This window comes from Haemorhous mexicanus, chromosome 22, assembly GCF_027477595.1.
Source record: "Haemorhous mexicanus isolate bHaeMex1 chromosome 22, bHaeMex1.pri, whole genome shotgun sequence".
NCBI classification, from domain to species: Eukaryota; Metazoa; Chordata; class Aves; order Passeriformes; family Fringillidae; genus Haemorhous; species Haemorhous mexicanus.
The window spans coordinates 380,178-398,639 of record NC_082362.1 but is presented as its reverse complement, the minus strand read 5'-3'; the positions used below and the strand labels follow the sequence as shown (position 1 = coordinate 398,639).

The 18,462-nt window shown below is 50.1% G+C and overlaps 1 protein-coding gene and 1 long non-coding RNA gene across 4 annotated transcripts in view; both read left to right on the top strand.

Annotated features, from left to right (window-relative positions):
• The window catches only part of HIP1 (huntingtin interacting protein 1), a 44,122-nt gene that overhangs the window by 2,270 nt on the left and 23,390 nt on the right, over positions 1-18,462 (top strand). The window lies entirely within an intron of this gene.
• On the top strand, positions 604-15,971 carry LOC132337252 (uncharacterized). Its single transcript, XR_009489117.1, has 2 exons — positions 604-2,853; positions 5,627-15,971. It is a non-coding gene; the product is annotated as an uncharacterized LOC132337252 (long non-coding RNA).

The window sequence follows — 18,462 nt, the reverse complement described above, 5'->3', positions numbered from 1 at the left end:
GGGATGTTGCTGTGGTGGTAGGATGTTTCTGTGGTGGTGGTAAGCTGGTGCTGGAGTGGCTCCACGGTGATGGGATATTTTTTTGGTGGAAAGCTTCCATGGTGGTGGGACACTTCCGTGGTGGTCATTACATTGCACAACAACTCTGCCCTGACAACCTCCATCTGTTGGCTTGCAGACAAACAAATAAATGTCCTGGTGGCCTCTCTTCTGCTCCTACAGTTGTTCTAGTATCTCCATTTTCCTGGGAATGCAAATGTGGGAAACCTGAGGACATGCCCAGATGTGGTGTTCCTTTCATGCTGTCCTTGCTGCCTGCTGGGCAAGAGCAGCTCAGGGAGAACAAGACACAGACAAGGACTCCTCTCTTCCTTTTCTGTTAATGCTAATAGTTTTCATAGGAAATTGAGCAACAGGAACACCAAATCCTGCAGTTCTGCTGCCATCAGGATGAGCTGGGTGCAGCCCTGCCATGGGAGGATGAGTGTTGCAATGACTGTTCCCCCTTTGCCGGTGTTTCACGTGGTGATTCACCATTCATGACCTCAACCTCAGCACAAATCTTTGGGCACAGCAACGGTCACCAACAGAGGAGGTAAAGCACCAAACGTGAAAATTCTGCCATATTTTAAGATAAATGTTTGCATCCCCTCCGAGTTCTCCTGGTTGGATTAAGGGGCATGTCCTGGAGCTGGAGCTCTGCAGGGAAGGTCTTCTTTGGGTAGTGCTTGGGATCTTCCCTCCTTGGGACCTTCCCTACTTCTTCCTCTTTCTACACTGTGATTGTCCACAGCAGACATCCTTGTGCCATGATGGAGCCAAGGACTGAAATTCCTTCTGTGCTTGGCTAGTTGGCAAAGACTTGATGTTCAACAATCAGATGAGCCGAAGTGTTGAGGGTGAAATCAGAGTTGGAAGGACACAGGACTTCAGCAGGACAGGGATGATGCTCCAGAGGTGATGTCCCAGGCTCTCCTGCTCCTTCACTCATGTTTTGGACTGCCATGGGATGTTTCCCTTTATTCCCAGCAGGTATATGGCCAGCAGGGCATCAGTGCAGGTGCAACTGCAGACTCCCAGAGGTGGTACATGACATTCCCAAGCAAAGCAGCTGACTCCTGGAAGGCTGGAGGTGTGGAAAGATCGTTGCACAGCTCAGCTCTTCCTGCACCAACCTGTTCCTTCTTTTTGTAAACCCATCACTGGATGGGGCAAAAATGCTCAGACATCAAAATTGAGGGAAGTGCCCTTGAAGTTGCAGCAGGACATTCCCTGATCTTTGGTCCTTGTCCCTGCCCTGTGTGTTTTGGGTGGAAGGGAGGCAGCATATTGTGGTTGTGTGTTGTCATCTCCTGGGCTGCAAAGTCACCAAATAATTCTCTTGTGTCTCCCATCCTGAGCACTGCTCCAGTGCCCAGCTGTGCTCCGTCAGGAGCCATCATGTCCCACACCACTGCAGGCTGCCCGTAGTCTGTGCTGTGCCCCAGGGGTGAGGACATGAGGTGGAGACAGTGCCTGGGGCTGTGGGGGAGCTACAGAAATTCCATGTTTGTTTCCCAGAGCTCATGGCTGCTGGGGCTTTATACCAGACAATGAGGCTGCACGCCCAGCATGGTCCCTGCCATAGGGACAATTCCAAGGGTAGTCCATCCTGACAAGGGTGAGGGTTGGGTGGAGACACTTCTTTAAAATTCCTGCAGAAAATCTAAACATCTTACATTTTAGGTTCTTTGGCTGCAGTTTTTTTCTGGGAAATTCAGGGAGTAGCAAAGGGCAACAGGGACCATTTGGACTGCCCACAGCTGCCACTATCTCTGGCACATTTACACACTGGGTCCTTAGGACTGTGTGCAACAATAAAAGCAATTCATGACTCAGGAATTACCCTGCAAAGACATATTTGCAGCAGAAGGTGATTGCTGGCTACGTCTTCACTCCTGCCATCAGAGTCCCCAGGGTGGTGCTGGGGATATCAGACCCTCCTGCTAAGGATTTCCCAGTGGGAAGCAGTGGCATTTTCATGTCAGGGAAATGCAGAACTCTGAATGCAGCTGATGCCACATCTCAGGAAGGTTTTAATGCCCTTAGTATGAGCCATCCCTCAGGGGCTGCAAAGCTGTTTTGCTTCCTTCCTTGCTGCTACCTTGCCTTCTCTAAAGCCAGGTGCAGAGAAATGGTGCAAATGAAATGGATTTTTTTTCTCCCTCAGTGTCAGTTAATAAATCCTTTTGATATGTGAACTCAACTTTTTCACAGCCAAATGCAGGTTAAAAGCAGCTTTGTGCCCATGGGCTGTGCCACCTCTGGGCCGCCATCACAGCCCCATAAATGCAGTTAATCCTTTTCTCCCATCTTTCTTATAAGTGGGAATATGGTCCTGTGTCTTCCAAACACAGCAGCCCAGCTGATTTCAGATCAGACCCAGCTCAGTCCAACTCACAGTTGCAAAGGAAATACCATTTACTACTGAAAAAAAACCCAATTTTTGTAGTTCAGATGCTGCAACCACCAGCAGCTTTGCCAAGAAATTCAGTTCTTACACAGGAAATGAGGCTCCTTTCAAAGCACCAAAGTGGGGCTATATATATACAGCCTCTCTGAAAAGATATTTAAAGAAGCATATTGACATTAGCAAGAACAGGAAAAAATAGCTCCTGGCTGTGGGGAGTGAGGGCTGATGGCAGCTGAGCCCATCCTGTGGGAGTGGGTGGTACAGGGATTCATTCATGGCCCTTTCATCTCCAGGAAAAAGAGCTCCTGGGTTTGGTGCTGTGTGAACCCCCATGCTTTTGGTCTCCTGGCTTTTACTAGGAGCTAGAGGTGCTGGGGATTGAATGCAGCTTCAGCAGTGAGGTAATGAATCATCTCATCTCTTTTCAGAGAGTCCCTCTTAGAAACTTATTTCCCTCCCCAGGGAAGAAAATAGTTTGCCTTGTACCAGATATGGGGCTGCTTTTCTCGTTAGAGCATGCAGCGATGGAGGGGTTTAGGAGTTTTTTTTAGATATAGAAGTATCTATTTTAGATGCAGAAATATCTATGGTTTTTAATGTGGGGATGGACTCCAGAAGCAGCTAAGCCTCAGGAGGATGAATAGATTTGGTGCTGAAAGTACTGCCACTGAGTCCAGGAGCTTCTGCAGCTGGGAAAACATGATGGTTTTGGACCACCAAGTGGCAAGGGGGAACCTTGCCCTGAATTACACCAGTGGCTGAGTGGGAAGACGGGGATGCTGGGGGATGTTGCTCCCCCAAAAACCCCTTTCCCTCCCATTCAGCATGTACTTTCCCCCCAAGGATGTCTTGTGCTAGGGGTGCAGGGGGTTTCTTGCCTTCTGAAATTTATCCAGTTTAACTCCATCCATCTGCAGAGCTGAGGAGAAACAGCCAGGAAAGCAGAGTTTTCACTAAATTCCCCATCAGAGGACTCTGGAATGAGTGTGGTCCCTTCTGCTGCCCCTGGCCGTGACCCAAGTCCAGTGAAAACAGTTGGGAAGGGCATGTGGGATGTGGGCATCTGTCATGAGGAGGGGGTGACTCATCCCAGCTTTGCTCTCCCAGAAGAAAAAAACTCTGAACAGGGGCTGGAGCTGCAGGAGGGACAATTTTTGGCTGAAAGATTGAGAATCCAAGGATGGGGAAAAGGTGCTCATTGCAGCCCATTGCGTCATCCCATGTACGTGACATGCGGCCAGGATGAGCATCGCCTGATCCAGCGCTGTCTGGCACATGGCACTGCAGCACAAGCCCCAGTACCTGGGTTCTGTGCCCATCCTCATCCCATCACCCGCTGATGGCTCTTACCCTCTGAACCTGGGACAGAGGGTCAGCAGCTGGGAGTCATACAGCAGCCTGAGGGCTAGAGGAAGGGCTGGGTCCTGGCCCTCATCCCTGCCACCAGCTTGGCTGATTTATTTTGCAGTCACCAAATAAGAAAACTTCCTGGGGACAGCCTGTTCCCTGGGTGACAGCAGAAATAGGCAGCACAGCTGGTGTTTTAGCCCGGATGTGCAAGTCCAGCCCATGGTTGGACTAATTATACATGGCATGCTGTTCCAGGCTAATCACAGAGTAAATGATCCCAGTCCACAGTAGAAAGGTGAATTATTCTCTCAAAGGCGTATACAGATACTGAATAGTTTATTATGGATTCACCGAGAGGGTTGGGTTGGAAGGCACCTTTAAAGTTCAGCTTATTCCACTTCCTGCCATGGACAGGGACACCTTCCTAGACCAGGTGCTCCAAGAGAGAGACCAGGTTGCTCCAAGCCCTGTCCAGCCTGGCTTTGGACAATTCCAGGAATTAAAGTTGAGCTGTTGGAGTGAGTCCAGAGGAGGCCACAAAGATGTGCTGGGGCCTGGAGCCCCTCTGCTCTGGAGGCAGGCTGAGACAGATGAGGGTGTTCACCTGGCAAAAAGAAGGCTCTAGGGAGATGTTAGAGCCCCTCCAGTGCCTAAAGGGGCTCCAGGAGAGCTGGAGAGAGACTTTAGTGAAGGGACTGGAGCGACAGGACAAGGGGGAATAGCTTCAGATTGACAGAGAGTGGATAGATACGGGATGCTATGAAGAATTCCTGGCTGTGAGGGTGGTGAGGCCTTGGCACAGGTTGTCCAGAGAAGCTGTGTCTGCCCCATCCCTGGAAGTGTCTAAGGCCAGGTTGGATGGGCCTTGGAGCACCCTGGTCTTCCTCTAGTGGAAGGTGTCCCTGGACATGGCAGGGGGTAGAACTGGGTGATCTTTAAGGTCCTTTCCAACCCAAACCACTCCAGTATTCTGTGCTATGTGTGATCAGGCTTTCCTTGTGCTCTTTAGGCCCAGTGGGCCATGACTGCTGAGGTCCCCCCACTGATGCCATCCCCTGTTTTCTGGGCTCTGAGGAGGAGAGGGGGCAATTCCTGGGTCTCCCTGAGGTTCTGGCACAAGCACTTTGCAACACAGTTTGCACATACGAAACTCTATATTCTTGTTCACTTCCATGAGAACATGGAAAAAACTATTTTCCAACCAGCATCTACTAATTCAGATAAAGCACGATGCCGCAGGCTCTCTCAAGAGTGCTGAGCTGCTCACATCCATCTTTTATTCCAATAAAAGAGACAAATGGTAACAATAAGCAGCAAGTCTCCAGGCTGGCTGGCCCTGGCAAAAGAAGCTGCTTCTCCCAAAGGATCCCTTTCTCTGATGGAAGTTTCCTCTTTCCTGCATGGGCAAGCACTTGGCACAACAGGACTAAACACCCACCGGGGAAGGGCACAGGCTGATAGTGTTAAACTGGGATTTAGTGTCATCACACATGTAGGAATGTGGTTTTTTTGATGGAGTGATAAAATTCTTTTTTGTTTTTTAAAAAAGGAAAAAATTTTAAAAGTTTTTCTTTTTAATTAGGTAAAAAGATACTTCATAAGACTTTAGGGTCTTTACTTCAAACTTAAGGATAGTTAATTGGACAGAAACTAAAAAGTTTCACTTAAGTAATTTATTAGAAAGAGAAGAGAAGAGAACAAAAAGAAATAATTGTTTTTGTGAGGTGTTTTATTAGGAGTAAGAGCTTTTTGTCTTAGTTTAGTTTTTTTTTTTTGTAAAGAGTTTTGTTATTTTGCTTTTTATTAAAACTTTTTTGTTTTCAGCACTGCCACAGAAGTCATCCTGCTAATTTTACACCATCTGAAGTAGCTGAGCTATCTCCAGTGTGATATAGATCTCCAAAAGCTTATAAGACCTGGCTCAAAGAGACCCCTGGCTACCAGTGAGACTAGGTAAAAATAGCATCTAAAATTATGGAAATCTTGGAATAAAGTAGCCACAGCTCAGCAGGGTTTTATTAGTTTGCTCCACTGCCAAGCAACAAAGGATCTTTTTCACCTCAAGACTCAAGTGCGTCACATTGGGGCAACCTCAGATACCCTTGAACCTGAGTTTAATGGCCAAACCATCAAACCAGCCTGGCAACCTCCCTGTGAGCTGAATACAGCTAGAGCAACTCTGGAGCTGCCTATTTCCTCAGTCCACAATGTTCCCAGCCTGTGGACTGGTACTTTCTGCATCGGTGGGAACAAAGGCACCTTTTTATTGGAGCACCAAACTTCCACAGCTAAGGCGCAGGAGGGGATCGGTGAGTGAGTGCTGAGCACTGTGGAGGGCACAGACTCCAGGACAAAGCTGATGGACATTCCCAGCCCAGCCCATGGTTAGGACTGACACCCTGTGTTGGCCTGAAGATGTTGTTGGAAGCCGTGGCCAGGATCCGATTCTACAGCAGATACAGAGCTGATTCCATTGTCATCACACAACACCAACCACAAACACAACCAACCTTTAGGACATGCTCTCCATTGGTATGAGGCTTGGCAAGCTGGAGAAGTGTCCACCAAAGAAGGGACTGAGATTCTGCAGTTTAAAAAGGCAGCTCAATGTGCTAAGAGACTGTTCCAAAACATTGAAGTTAGGCTGGAGGATCTTTAAAGATCATCTGGTCCCAATCTCCTGCTGTGGGCAGAGACATCTTTCTCCAAGATCAGGCACCAGGAAGGCTCTTTTTAACTGCTGGAAAGAGCACTTGGCATCTTCCACACAAGCCAGATACAGCCCTTAGATCCCCAGCCTGATCCTGGTGGAGTCACAGTTCATCCACAACCTCTCCATCCCACCTCTAAATAAACTAAATGCAACCTCTGCATCCCACTGAATAAAGCATGGATCACCACTCTGGCATCTCCATAGGCTTGGCAGCAGGTCACACTGCTGCTGGCCCTCATCTTGCTGATCCATGGTCATCACAGAATCCTTTGTATTGGGAAATACCTCCAAGGTTATTGAGTCCAGCCCGTGACTGATTCCTACTTTGTCAACCAGCCCAGAGCTCTGTGTGCCATGTCCAGTCATTCCTTACATACCTCCAGGGATGGGTACTCCACCACCTCTGGGAAGCCCTTTCCAATGCTGGACAATGCTTTCTGTGAAGAAATTCCTTCTGATGTCAAACCTAAACCTCCCCTGGTCGAGCTTGAGGCGATGCCCTCTTGTCCCATCTGTTGTCCCTCTCATCCTGAACCATGGTTACCAAGTGTGCCAGCTTTAGGTTGCTCCATATGGACTACCCAGTCCAGCTCTACAACCCTTGGAACTGCTCAGGAGAAAAGTCCCACAGCACCAGTTAGTGGTGTGAGGACGTCTTCTGGGTCTTAAGGGAATGCTGAAGTAGTGGCAGAGGAAGACTTTGACTTTCTGGATGTTGAAGAAGTCAGTGTATGCTGGAAGTGGCTGTGCCAGAAGAGGTGCTTCTGATGCACTAAGTCAGTGAAGCCATTGAAGAGCTCATCTCTTCAGGTGATGCTGTTCCCAGTCAGTGACCTGAGGGTGTTTTTCCAGCCAGGAATGTTTTGTGCACTTCACTAATGGGAATGAAATGTTCCAACAGTCTACAAGGTTTGGCTACTTCTGCAGAGTTAAATACTTGTCTGGAGAGGGCAAAGATGGGTATTCCTAGGTTTGCTGAATTTTATGGTCACCTGGAACTCGCATAGTCCATCCTGTCCTGCTGGGATTCATGGAGCAGGTGTCTGGTGAGGCTGTTAACCCTTTCAGCAGCCTGGGGAAAGGGGAGCTGCGTTTTGGTGGAGCTCCTTCCATCTTGTGGTTCCAGGGGACACTCCATCACTCCATACTCTGTCCCTGATCACCATGGTACCTTTGATCCTTCCCAAGCACAAGGAACCCAGAATTGTGTTGGGGTGATGAATGGGGCCAGTCCTAGACCATCTCCTCACACAGGAGGGGTGAGAGGTCATGGGGTGCCCTAGGACATGGCACAGACAACATTTTGGTGGGTGGGATCCAGCCTAGAATTTCTACTATGCCCCACAACTTTCCTTCCTTGGGGGCGCCTTAAGAGGTGGGTTGAGCAAGATCCTCTCCTGGCTTTACCCATGTCCTCAACAGAAGGGCAAACTGCTCCCTTGTTTGTCTTCCTGGCTCTTGCAGTCCCACTCCAGCTCTTTTTATAGCTCGGGAAGAAGTGCTTTCAATTTCTGAGTCGGCTTGGAGGCCAAGCACACTGGGAGGAGTCGCAGCTAGAAATAGGGCTGCACTCTGCTCCTGCATTCCAGATTTTTTATTTTTTTAGCTGAAATGTCCAAATTTGAAGAGTCCCATTGCCACAGGCACAGAACTTTTCCATTCACACTAGATCTTTTCTCCTTTGCCTTATTTCCAGTGCCCTCACACCAGCCACTGAGCCCCCTCGGGATGATTTTCCCAGCAAATGGGGTGTGTCATCCCTGCCTGTGTTTTCTGTAACCCCCCGATTTCACCCCTCAACACAGCTGTTTTGACAGGAGAGCTCCCTGAGGAATTAGTAGTGTCTGGGGGGTGGAGGAGCAATCAGGTACCAGCCAAAGCTTCTGAGTGGTGTGCAAAGAGCTCAGACTAAATATCCAGCAATTTCTGCCTATGGGGAGGGAAGCAAAGCTTTGGCAGCAGCAGAGACAAAAAAAAACAGAGAAAAAGAAAGAGGAGAAATTGTTGGACAAAACCTGTGGTTTCCAGCCCATTATTATGTGGGATTTTTGCTGTGGTGCTATACTGGGGCAGGGGCATATGGACAGAGCTGTCCTGGCATAGCATCCACAGCTTCCTGGGGTCGGCTCCTCTCTCCCATAGGAGCAGGTATAATTAACTGTATCACATCTAGACTTTTCCATTAATCCTTTAATACCTGGATACTATTGTGGGGCACACCCTAGCTGCAATCTGCCCTTTGAGAGTTTTTTTAGTACAGAACCACTTTGGGTCCCTGCTGCCCCTGGTCTATCAGCCTCCAGAGTGCCATGTGTGTGCATCAACGTCTCTGTGAGCTGGGAATTGGATATGCCAGGGAAAAATAGATCTGGGATCCAATCTGAACCAATCTTTTTTCTAATCAGCCATCACATGGAAAAGACAATTAGCCAGTGTCCCTGTTAGATCTTTTATCACTTTAACCCTTTTCCGTCCTTTTCTGCAGCATTCACTAACTCTGGAGGTAGTTGCAATCCAACTTCTCTTCCCATCAGCAGGAAAAAGAAATTTTTCGCATGGTGGGAATGCTAAAAACTATGGATTCCTATCAGAGGGGTGAAGCCTGTCAGGCCCTTTCATTGGATAATAAGCAAATTTCAGATACCCATTCCCAGCACCTCCAAGGGATTCTTTCTTTCCAGCTGCAGCAGGAAGTGCTGTGATTTCTGCTTGGGGAAATAGCAAGCATGTCATGAACAGGGTGTGTAGCCATGGGTGAGGTCTTCTCCTTCTTCTTCCCATGGGTATTTCCATCTTTCCAGCCCTGGAGGGTAAGGATGGTACTCAGCTCCTTCCACAGCAATCCCCAGCTGGTCCCACAGCCTGGGTGTTTCAGGACCTGGATGTTTGCTTCTCCCCTGCAGATGTTCCTGGTCCTGTGTTGAGGTTCAATATGCTCTTCCAGAAAGAAGCAGCATTTGGAAATTCCCTCCAATTGTCCCCACATGGATTTGTTTCTCTGCCTCATCAGGGTACAGCAGAGGAACTGGTCATGGTGGTTAAGCTGTGCTCAGGGCTCTCTGGGTTGTTTCTGATAATATCATACAGCAGATTTCTTGCATGTTTTTCTTTATTTATCCAGAAATGGGAAAAAAAAAAAAAGTCTCAATTCCCTGAACATCAATGGAGCACAAAGGATTTTCTCTGCAGAGGAAACTACGGCACTACTGGGTGCAGTTCCCACAGTCCTCGAGCTGGTGCCTGGCTTAGCCATCCATTACCTTCACTGAGGCCACTCTGATTCCCGTGGCTTTAGTGTCCCAGGAGCCTTTTCCCTGTGTCACTCCACCCAACCCTGTCACCTCCCAGCAAAATATGTGTCTAGCAGGAGGATGTGCCAGGGCCGGGGAGGGGAGTGGGGTGGGGATATGAGGACGAGGGTGCCCTGGGCTGGGCTGGGCTGGGCTGACCTTGCAGTGGCTGACAGCTGCTGAATTGCTGGAAAAGAAGGAAATTTGGTCTGTTTAGTGTCTCCCAGAGCCAGTTCCTTGTGTTTGGGTGTCCCACATGCCCCTCTGCCAGTGTCAATGGTATTGTGTGTGCTCCTGTGATTTGCATTCGAGAGCAGAGATTTCCCTCCCACATTAAACCCCCTGTTTTCCTGGAACAACATGGAAATCCTGGGGCTGCCCTTCCCTCTGCCCTGATGAACTCTAGAAGGGGCATCCCTGGGGTGCAGAGCCCTTCAGGCACCCCTCTTCCCACCTTCATCCTTGTGTGAAGATCCTGTTCATAGGGCCAGAGGAAGCAGGGGACAGAGTGGCAGGCACAGCCATCCACGCCCAGCCCATTCCACTGTGGGGGGATGCCCCCCATGCCATGGGGAACCAGTGGCTCCCAGCAGAGGGGGCATCTCCTGCTGCCAGAAAAGCTCCTGATGGAGCTGCTTCTTGTCATCTGCTTATCCCAAGTGCTTCCCATCTGTTTCCCCAATGCTTCCAATAGGCACAGGCATGTTTTCCACACCCAGAGCTGGGTTTCATGCTCTTAGTGCCCCTCCAGCCTCAGTGCTGGGGCTGGCTGGAGCAAGACAGTGCAACTCTTCTCCCTGGGCTGGGTGAGCCTAAGGGTGTGCTGGCAGTGCTCCAGCCAGTGGTGTTTATTTCCACACAAGGAAAATGAGGAAAACAAAATATTTATATATCAGGAAGGGATTTTACAGCCTTTTGCATGGAATCATGCCTGCTATTCCCTTCTCAATTATCTCAGACAGGCGGCAATAACACATGAAACACAGTTTCCTTTATGCGTGGGGTTTTTCCACCTTGGGCTCCACCCTGGTCTCAGCAGAGATCGCTGCTCCAGCCATGCAGGCTCCCCAGGACCTTCTGACTCTTCTACCCAGGGGCAGGCAGCTTGCCAGGTGCTCTCAGCCAGGCAGAGTTATGGGGCACTTGTGGGAGCATCACCTGTGCAGGAGCAGCCATAGGCACTGGAGAGGTGTTGGATGTGGGAGCAGGGGCTACTAAAAGAGTGCAAGGAATGCTTGAACTTGCATAGCAGAGAATCCCGGAGTGTTTTGGGTTGAAAGGAACCTTAAAGACCATCTCACTCCACTCTTTGCCATAGGCAGATACACCTTCCACTAGACCAGGTTGCTCCAAGCTCTACCCAGGCCTGGCCTTGGACACTGCCAGGAATGAGGCAGACACAGCTTCTCTGAGTGGCAGGGCCTCACCATGCTCACAGGGAAGAATTTCTTCCAATATCCCATCTATCCCTGCCCTATGGTAGTGGGAAGCCATTCCCTCTTGTCCTGTCCCTCCAAGCCTTTGTCCAAAGTCCTTCTCCAGCTCTCTTGGAGCCCCTTTAGGCAGAGGAAGGGGCTCTAAAATCTCCCTAGAGCCTTCTCTTCTCCAAGTGAACATCCCAAGGTATTCCAGCCTGGCTCCAGAGCAGAAGGGCTCCAGCCCTCAAGGTTCACCCATGGGGTTTCATCCTGGCACTGGTGCATATGAGGGGATGCCAGACAGGGAATTTACCATGTCATTTTTAGCTGTCATTTGGACACCTATTTGCTCCACCGTTTCCCCCTTGGACTGAACTGGGCACCCTGATCCTGCTGGGAGGGAGAGCAGCTCTTGGCACCTCTGCAAATGTGCAGCTCTCCAGAGCACATGGCTCCACAGCCTTTTGGGAAGCAGCTATTAGGGACATGGGGAGCTGGACAGGGTCTCAGTAGCTGGGGGGTGGGGGGAGAGAGCTGGGAAGTGGCTCTGGTGCCAAAGCAAGCAGCCAAACCTGTGGGAGCACTTGGAGGAGGCAGCAGTGCTGTGAACTGTCATTGCCTGCTCTGCTCCAACCTCCCCCTGCAACCACACGGCACTTAAATAGGAATGAGCTCAGGGCTGGAAAGTGTCCCCACATATGTTGCATATTTCCTATAAATACCTCGACTGCTGCCTATTAGCTGGAGGCAGACACAGCACCCATATCCCTCCCACAGCCCCAGCACTGCTGAGGGGGCTGCAGGCAGGGGTTGGCCAGGGGCTGGCCTTGTAGGATGTGATCTGGTGCAGGAAAAACACATGCTGTGACATTTCCCAGCCTATTGCATCCAGTGGTTTTACTTCAGGTGATTTTGTTCCACCTCTGCTATGCATCTGCAACAAAACTGCTCACATTTAGGACTTGTGGGAGGTGCTGAGGTGTGTGTGCCTGTTCTGGAGCATCCATGCAGCCTCCTGCTCCCTTGTCCGGGTTCACGGGGATATAAAGCTCAGGAGAAGGTGTGGGAAGCTTCTGGGAGGTGCTTATGGGCTGGGCACTGAGCTGAGCGCCACACTTGGCATTGCCAGGCTCTGCTGTCTCAATTCAAGGGGCAAGCAAAAGCAGATAATTAAAGTGATTCCTCTGATGGGGCAATGGAGGGATCACCTAAGGCAAATGTTTGGAGATTCACAAGGGCCTCACTATGCTTTGGGGGAGGGAGGAAGGCACCTGAGGGCAGACGCTGAATGTGTTTTGACACTGTGCTGCTTGTGAAGCCTCAGCTCCCCATTTATGAAGCCTCCAGGGCAGAACTTGGCAACTCTAAAAGGAAATGACTGGGAGATGTGTTTTATGGCTTCAAACTGAAAGAGAGCAGGTTTGGATTGGGTGTTAGGGAGGAATTCTACCCTGCAGGGGTGGTTGCCCAGAGAAGCTGTGGCTGCCCCATGCCTGGAAGTGTCCAAGACCAGGTTGGACGTGGCTTGGAGCAGTGTGAGATAGTGGAAAGTGTCCCTACCCATGGCAGGGGTGGAATGAAATGGGCTTTAAGGTCCCTTCCAACCCAAATCATTCTGGGATTCTATGATTTATCAACCATCTTCTGAGTCACTGGTGACACTGATCCAAGTATCGAAGGGCTGCAAGTAGAGAAAGGAGGAAAAAGTTGGGGGTTGTTGATGGGGGGGGGGTCAGTGGACTCATGGCTGGGGGTAAACATCCCCCTGGATGGGGAGAGCTGCTGGGGGCATTGACCCCTGTAAACTTTGGGGCTTACAAGGTGGTGGGTGACATTGGAGCCCAGGGAGCCGTGAGGGTCAGACATGGCAGGGTGAGCCAGTTCCCACTGCTGCTGTCTTCTTTGCTGACTCTGTTTCCTTCTTCTGTGCGTTGGCTCATCTCAGTGGTGTCAGCATGAGGCAAGAAGGAAGTGACACCACAGCAGGGCAATGTGTGTGTGCAAAGGAAGAGCCAGCCTGGGGTTCCCTAGGAGGGTTCCCAGATAATCTGCATGTAAGGATGGGGCTGCAGGGGACCCAGGAGACATCTGCAATGATGAGCAAGTTGGCACATAGAGCGTAAGTGTGCAGGTTTAAATCCCACTGCCATGATTCACCTGTACCAGCCCTTTACCTCCCTCATGGTCAAACATTTCTTCCCCATCTCTAACCTGACCCCACCCTTGTTCAGTTTAACATAGTTGCCCTGTGCTGGGACCCCAGAGGTGCAGGCAGCTTCAGGGGGGTCTCAGAAGATGCTTAGCTTTTTGGGCTGTCAGCACATATGGCTGGATCATGTCCCATTTGTCACCCACCAGAATCCCCCAGTCCTCTACACGGTTGTCTCCATTCATCCATCCATCTATCCATCCATCCGTCCATCCAATCCATCTGTCCGTCCATCCATCCATCCATCCATCCATCCATCCATCCATCCATCCATTTATGAAATCAATGATGACAGAATACACTGAATCACTATAGAATCAGTGGATCCAGGACATGGAAGGCCTGCAAGTAGAGATGACAGGACAACGCTGGGGGCCATTGATGGGAGTAAATGGCCCCATGGGTGGAGAGAGATGCTGAGCTTGTTTATCCTCACAGACTTCTGGGGTCCCTGCAGACATCCCTAGGCTGTGCTGGCACTAGGGATTGCCCTGGCCGAGGTCCATGATCTTGGCCTTGGCCTGACCGAACCCCATGAGGCTTCCATGGACCCACTGCTCCAGCCTGTCTAGCTCCCTCTGAATGCCCTCCCTTTCCTCCTGCCCACTGATGGCACCATTCAGATCAGTCTCACCCTTTCTATGGGTTCCCAGCCCTACACACCAGGAAGGAAACAGGAGTTTCATCTGCCTCTGGTTTGGATGGGTGGTCTATTTACCTGTCTTCTTGCAGCACTGACAGGAGCTGGAAGCAGCAAGGGGGGAGGATGTTGCTTATCCCACCTCTCTCTTTCCCTCTTGCATTTTTAATCCCGTTGGCATTGTATTGCTGCTCTCTGAGCTCCTGCTTACCTTGTAGCAACCCCACTGAGCCGTGTTCCAGAAGGCTGTGTGATTGCTGTAACACCAACAAGGATGGATTGAACAGGAGCTAAAAATACCAAATGATCAATAATGGCACCATGAACCTGTCATGCTATTTTAATTTTTTTTTTTTTAAGAAAATCTCTATATTGACAGCTCAACCAAGTGGCTTCCTGTAAAGGCCGGAGAGATAATGGAGCTCAGCTCCCTGCTGGGCTGGCAGCAGCTTCACCCCCACCTCTCTGTCCATGGCCCTGGGAGCCCGTCTGGATCTCCTGGTGATGTGGAAGGACTGCTCTCCTCCCTGCTTTTCATGCTGGTCCAGTTGTGGCGAGCAGCTGGGGGAGCTAGGTGCTGAAATAACCCCTGGTACTCCATGCCAGTACAGCCCTGGGCACAGCCACCAGCCCTGGCCCTGTGCCTGCTTCAGCCTGATCTGCTTTTTCCTCTCACTTTCACATGCCCAGGAAACTGCAGCATTACACAGATTTGAAAATGGCCTTGAGCTTTTTAGGCACTGCTCCTAAGCAGATATTTTTCCTAAATAAAGATTTGCGAAGGTATTTGGGCATTAGCCAGACAGGGGGATTTCCAGAAGTGTTGGAGCAGCCAAATACCCTTTAAATCTGCCTCCATGCAGTGCAGGGTTGAGGCTGGAAGTAGCTGGTTCACCAGGACTGTGACCATTTGGGGACATTTTTTACATCAGCAGTGTCAGCATGAGAGTTTTCCAAAGGTTGTTCATTGATGGATCTCTTTGGAAAATCACAGTGGGCTGAGCCCTGAGGGATGTGGCTGTACTGTGATATCTGAGTCAAGAGAAACTAATCACACCTCCAGTTCCTGCCAGTACTGTTCCATCCCTGTATCCTGACTAATCCATGATGTGGTACTGGCAGTAGGGAGCATACCTGGTGCAGGTGTTGAATCTGTTTTGGAAAGACATGGAACAGTGCAGGAAAGTCAATCGCCGTTACAGTGTTCTAATATCCCACTCAGAGGAAAAACTCACCTTGCTGTCACCACATTGGTGGCAATGGCTTTTTTCCCCACTAAGGCCCACTATCCCAAACACTCCCAGTGCCCAGCATTCACCCCCTGCTCCTAAAATGCAAGCTCCTTGCACAGCCAGTGCTGGTCATCCAGCTCCAAGGACCAGACAACAAACCCAGCCTAACCCAGCCTCCACAGCATATTCCCCAAGAGAGTGCTCCAGGGCTGGAAAGCTGCTGGAAAAAACTGAAACCTGAAAAAAAAAGACAATAAATAGTTTTCCAAGTCCTTGGTGGTTTTCCCAGTGAACCTGCTAGTCTCCCTAGAGCTCTGAAAATGCCAGGATACTGGAGCTCTCATATCAGAACAATGCTTCAGCAGCATTTGGACAGGTGTAAGTCGTGGAGCCGGATTAGTTTATTGTGAGCTGGGGAGGTGGGTTTAAACTTCTGCTACACTGGGGGAGATGGGAAAAAAAAAAACGTTCTCTGAGGAAAATGAATTTAGGAGTCTGAATCCAAGGAGTTGGTTGAGCCATGATTTGGTTCCTTCCCTTGGGGTAGACTTGGGAAATACAGAGAGATCAAGAAGGAGCAACAGATATTATTAGTCATCCAGGAGGGAGGCGGCTGCAGAGGAAGATGGTTTTTAGTGGAGTATTTTTAGACCTGGTAAAATGAACAGACGGAGAGGAAAGAAGAGAGAAGGAGACCTTTGAAAGACACGTAAATGCTCCCTGGAGCAGCTTGGCCCAGACTTCTACTCTCATCCTGAGCATCAGCTCAGGCAGAGATTTGCTCCAATAGAAATCAGAGATGTAAAAGCCAAAGCCTTAGGGAGCGTTTTGAGGAGCCTCTCTAGGCTGCAATGACAAAAGGCCACACTTGCTGAGACATTTTACCCTAATTCCCATCATTTTAATGAGAGGTGATTGCTGAAATAGAGTTTAAAAGCTGCTTACAGAGCTTCCAGCAGGTGGGGGAAGATGCTGAATGTCTCTTCTTTTTTCATCCATCGTGATCCAGACCACACATCCCATCCTGGAAGCTGGCAGGAGAGTCACAGAGCTGCAGGAGGGTGGAGTGTATTTCCAAGGTGGAGGAAAGGGACTTGCAGTGAAGCACCCAGGTAGATTCAGTGCAATCAGGGGGAGAGGAAGGATCTGCACCTCTCCAGATCAGACCAGAGGATGATGAATGAAGGCCCTCAGAGGACAGGGTGAAGCAAGGAGCTGCCTCCCCCTGGTTCTTCAGGGAAGCAGCCCTCATTTTGCTTTCCCTCTTCCCTGTGGGAAAGGCTCCCCCGGTGGAGGCAGTGCCTGTGATGCTCTGCAGTTGTGCAGCAGCCCCATCAGTGCATCTCTCCTAATTCCCTCCATCCCACTTGGAGAGGCTTGCTAGGGCCTCTGCAAGTGCATCCCAAATTGTTCACATAGGATGCAGCCCTAGGAGAGGTTTGCTGGAGCCTGGGATGAAGCATGTGTGTTTGCACATCTGACTGGGATACTCTGTGTATCCCCTGCTCTTCATGAGAGCCTGGGAATAACCCAAGAGCACCCTGGGGCCAGGAATGCCTCTTCACCCTTGTGTCCTCACAGTGATGCAGTGAACTACAGCAAGGAACTCGCTTGGGAAGAGCTTGAAATTCCTTCCACCTCAGTGGATCCCCGAAATGGTGGGATTTATCCCCATAGGCTGCACCAGCCTTTCTGGAGCCCTGGATTGTTTGGGTGCTGTCATTCCTGCTTGGTGCTTCCAGCTTTCCTGGCTTCTCTGAAAATGGGATTTCCCTTTGCTCCGAGGACCACTCCCCCCCTCCCCCAAAATTGCTTTTAAGTTAATTTCCAGATTTTCTCTTCAAGCTGCCTTGGCTCTGATTTTTGCCCCCTGGCTGAAGCCCCACCCCCCCACCCATGATGTGAAGCCAGGTGAATTTGGAGCTCTCTGCCTTTGCCCCAAGTGCTTCCTGGTGGTGTTCAAACTCTGGACTTTGCCAGCTGGAGCAGCTCAGCCATGAGGAACACTGCAGCCATCGCCTCAAGTACTTAGATGTCCTGACTCTGCAGGAGACTCTGGATACCTTCCCCCTGAGCTGAGCACTTTGTTCAGAGGGGAGCTGGTCTGAAAGCTTGATTTGGAAAAATAAGGTTAATGATGATTAGCTGATTTTAATTTGGGGGATTGAGCAGGGGTGCTTGGGAGCACAAAGCCTGTGAGTGGGGGTGGGCTGTCTGGAATTGTTGCAGGCAGGTTCCAGTAGCATAGTAGCATAACAGCATGTCACCACTAACTATGAAAAAATGGATGTATCCTGCTTATTATTTTAGAGGCTATTTTCCAAGCAGGTGGCATTGTAGAGAAAGTCCCATCCGTCTTGTGCATGTGGGAGGGACTGGGTTTAGTCCAGATCCTCTTTGGTTTTGGCTGTGCTCTTTGCATACCTGCCTTAAGGTCTCTTCATGCAAAGCCATTAATACTTGATGACCAAGTACTAACTGCAGCACTGTGGCCTCTGGAAGCTGTGGCTTGGCTTCTTGGTGACTCTGGAGATGGTGCCCTGGAAATCCTGGACTGCGCCTCCAGCATATCCTGGGGCAGCAGTGATTGTGGCACTGAGTTCAGAGTGATGCTAAACCCAGCTAAGGGGGAATCAATTGCTTCCAGGATCCCTTTAAGCTGGGGGGAACGCTATGCTGGGGGGTGGGCTGCACAGTGAGGATCCAAGCTCTCACTTTTCATGTTGAGAACATGGCAGGTAGTCACTCACTGTGGGGCTTCAATGGGGGAAGGGCACAAAACCTGGCCCCATGTTGGCACCTGTGACAGGAGCAGGTACCCCCAATATGGGCAGGTGCCTGCCCTGATTGCAGAGCATTGATCTGTACTCATTCCCAGGCTCAGAGCAGCATCCAGCGTCTGCTCCCAAACGAACTTGGCTGCTGCTTGAAACCATCTGCTCTTGCAAAACACATTTAGTCCAGCATAAACCTGTGAGCTGTGTTGTTCGAGACAAGCAGTGCTGCTGAGCAGTGAGTGCTCCATCCATCTGTTCATGCCAGGGATCTCACAGGGCTTTATCAACCACCTGATAAAAACACGACCTGGATTTGACCCTAAAAGCTCCCCCAACACTGGGATGAAATGGGTGGTTGTGGAGCTGGGTGTTGGGAGAGTG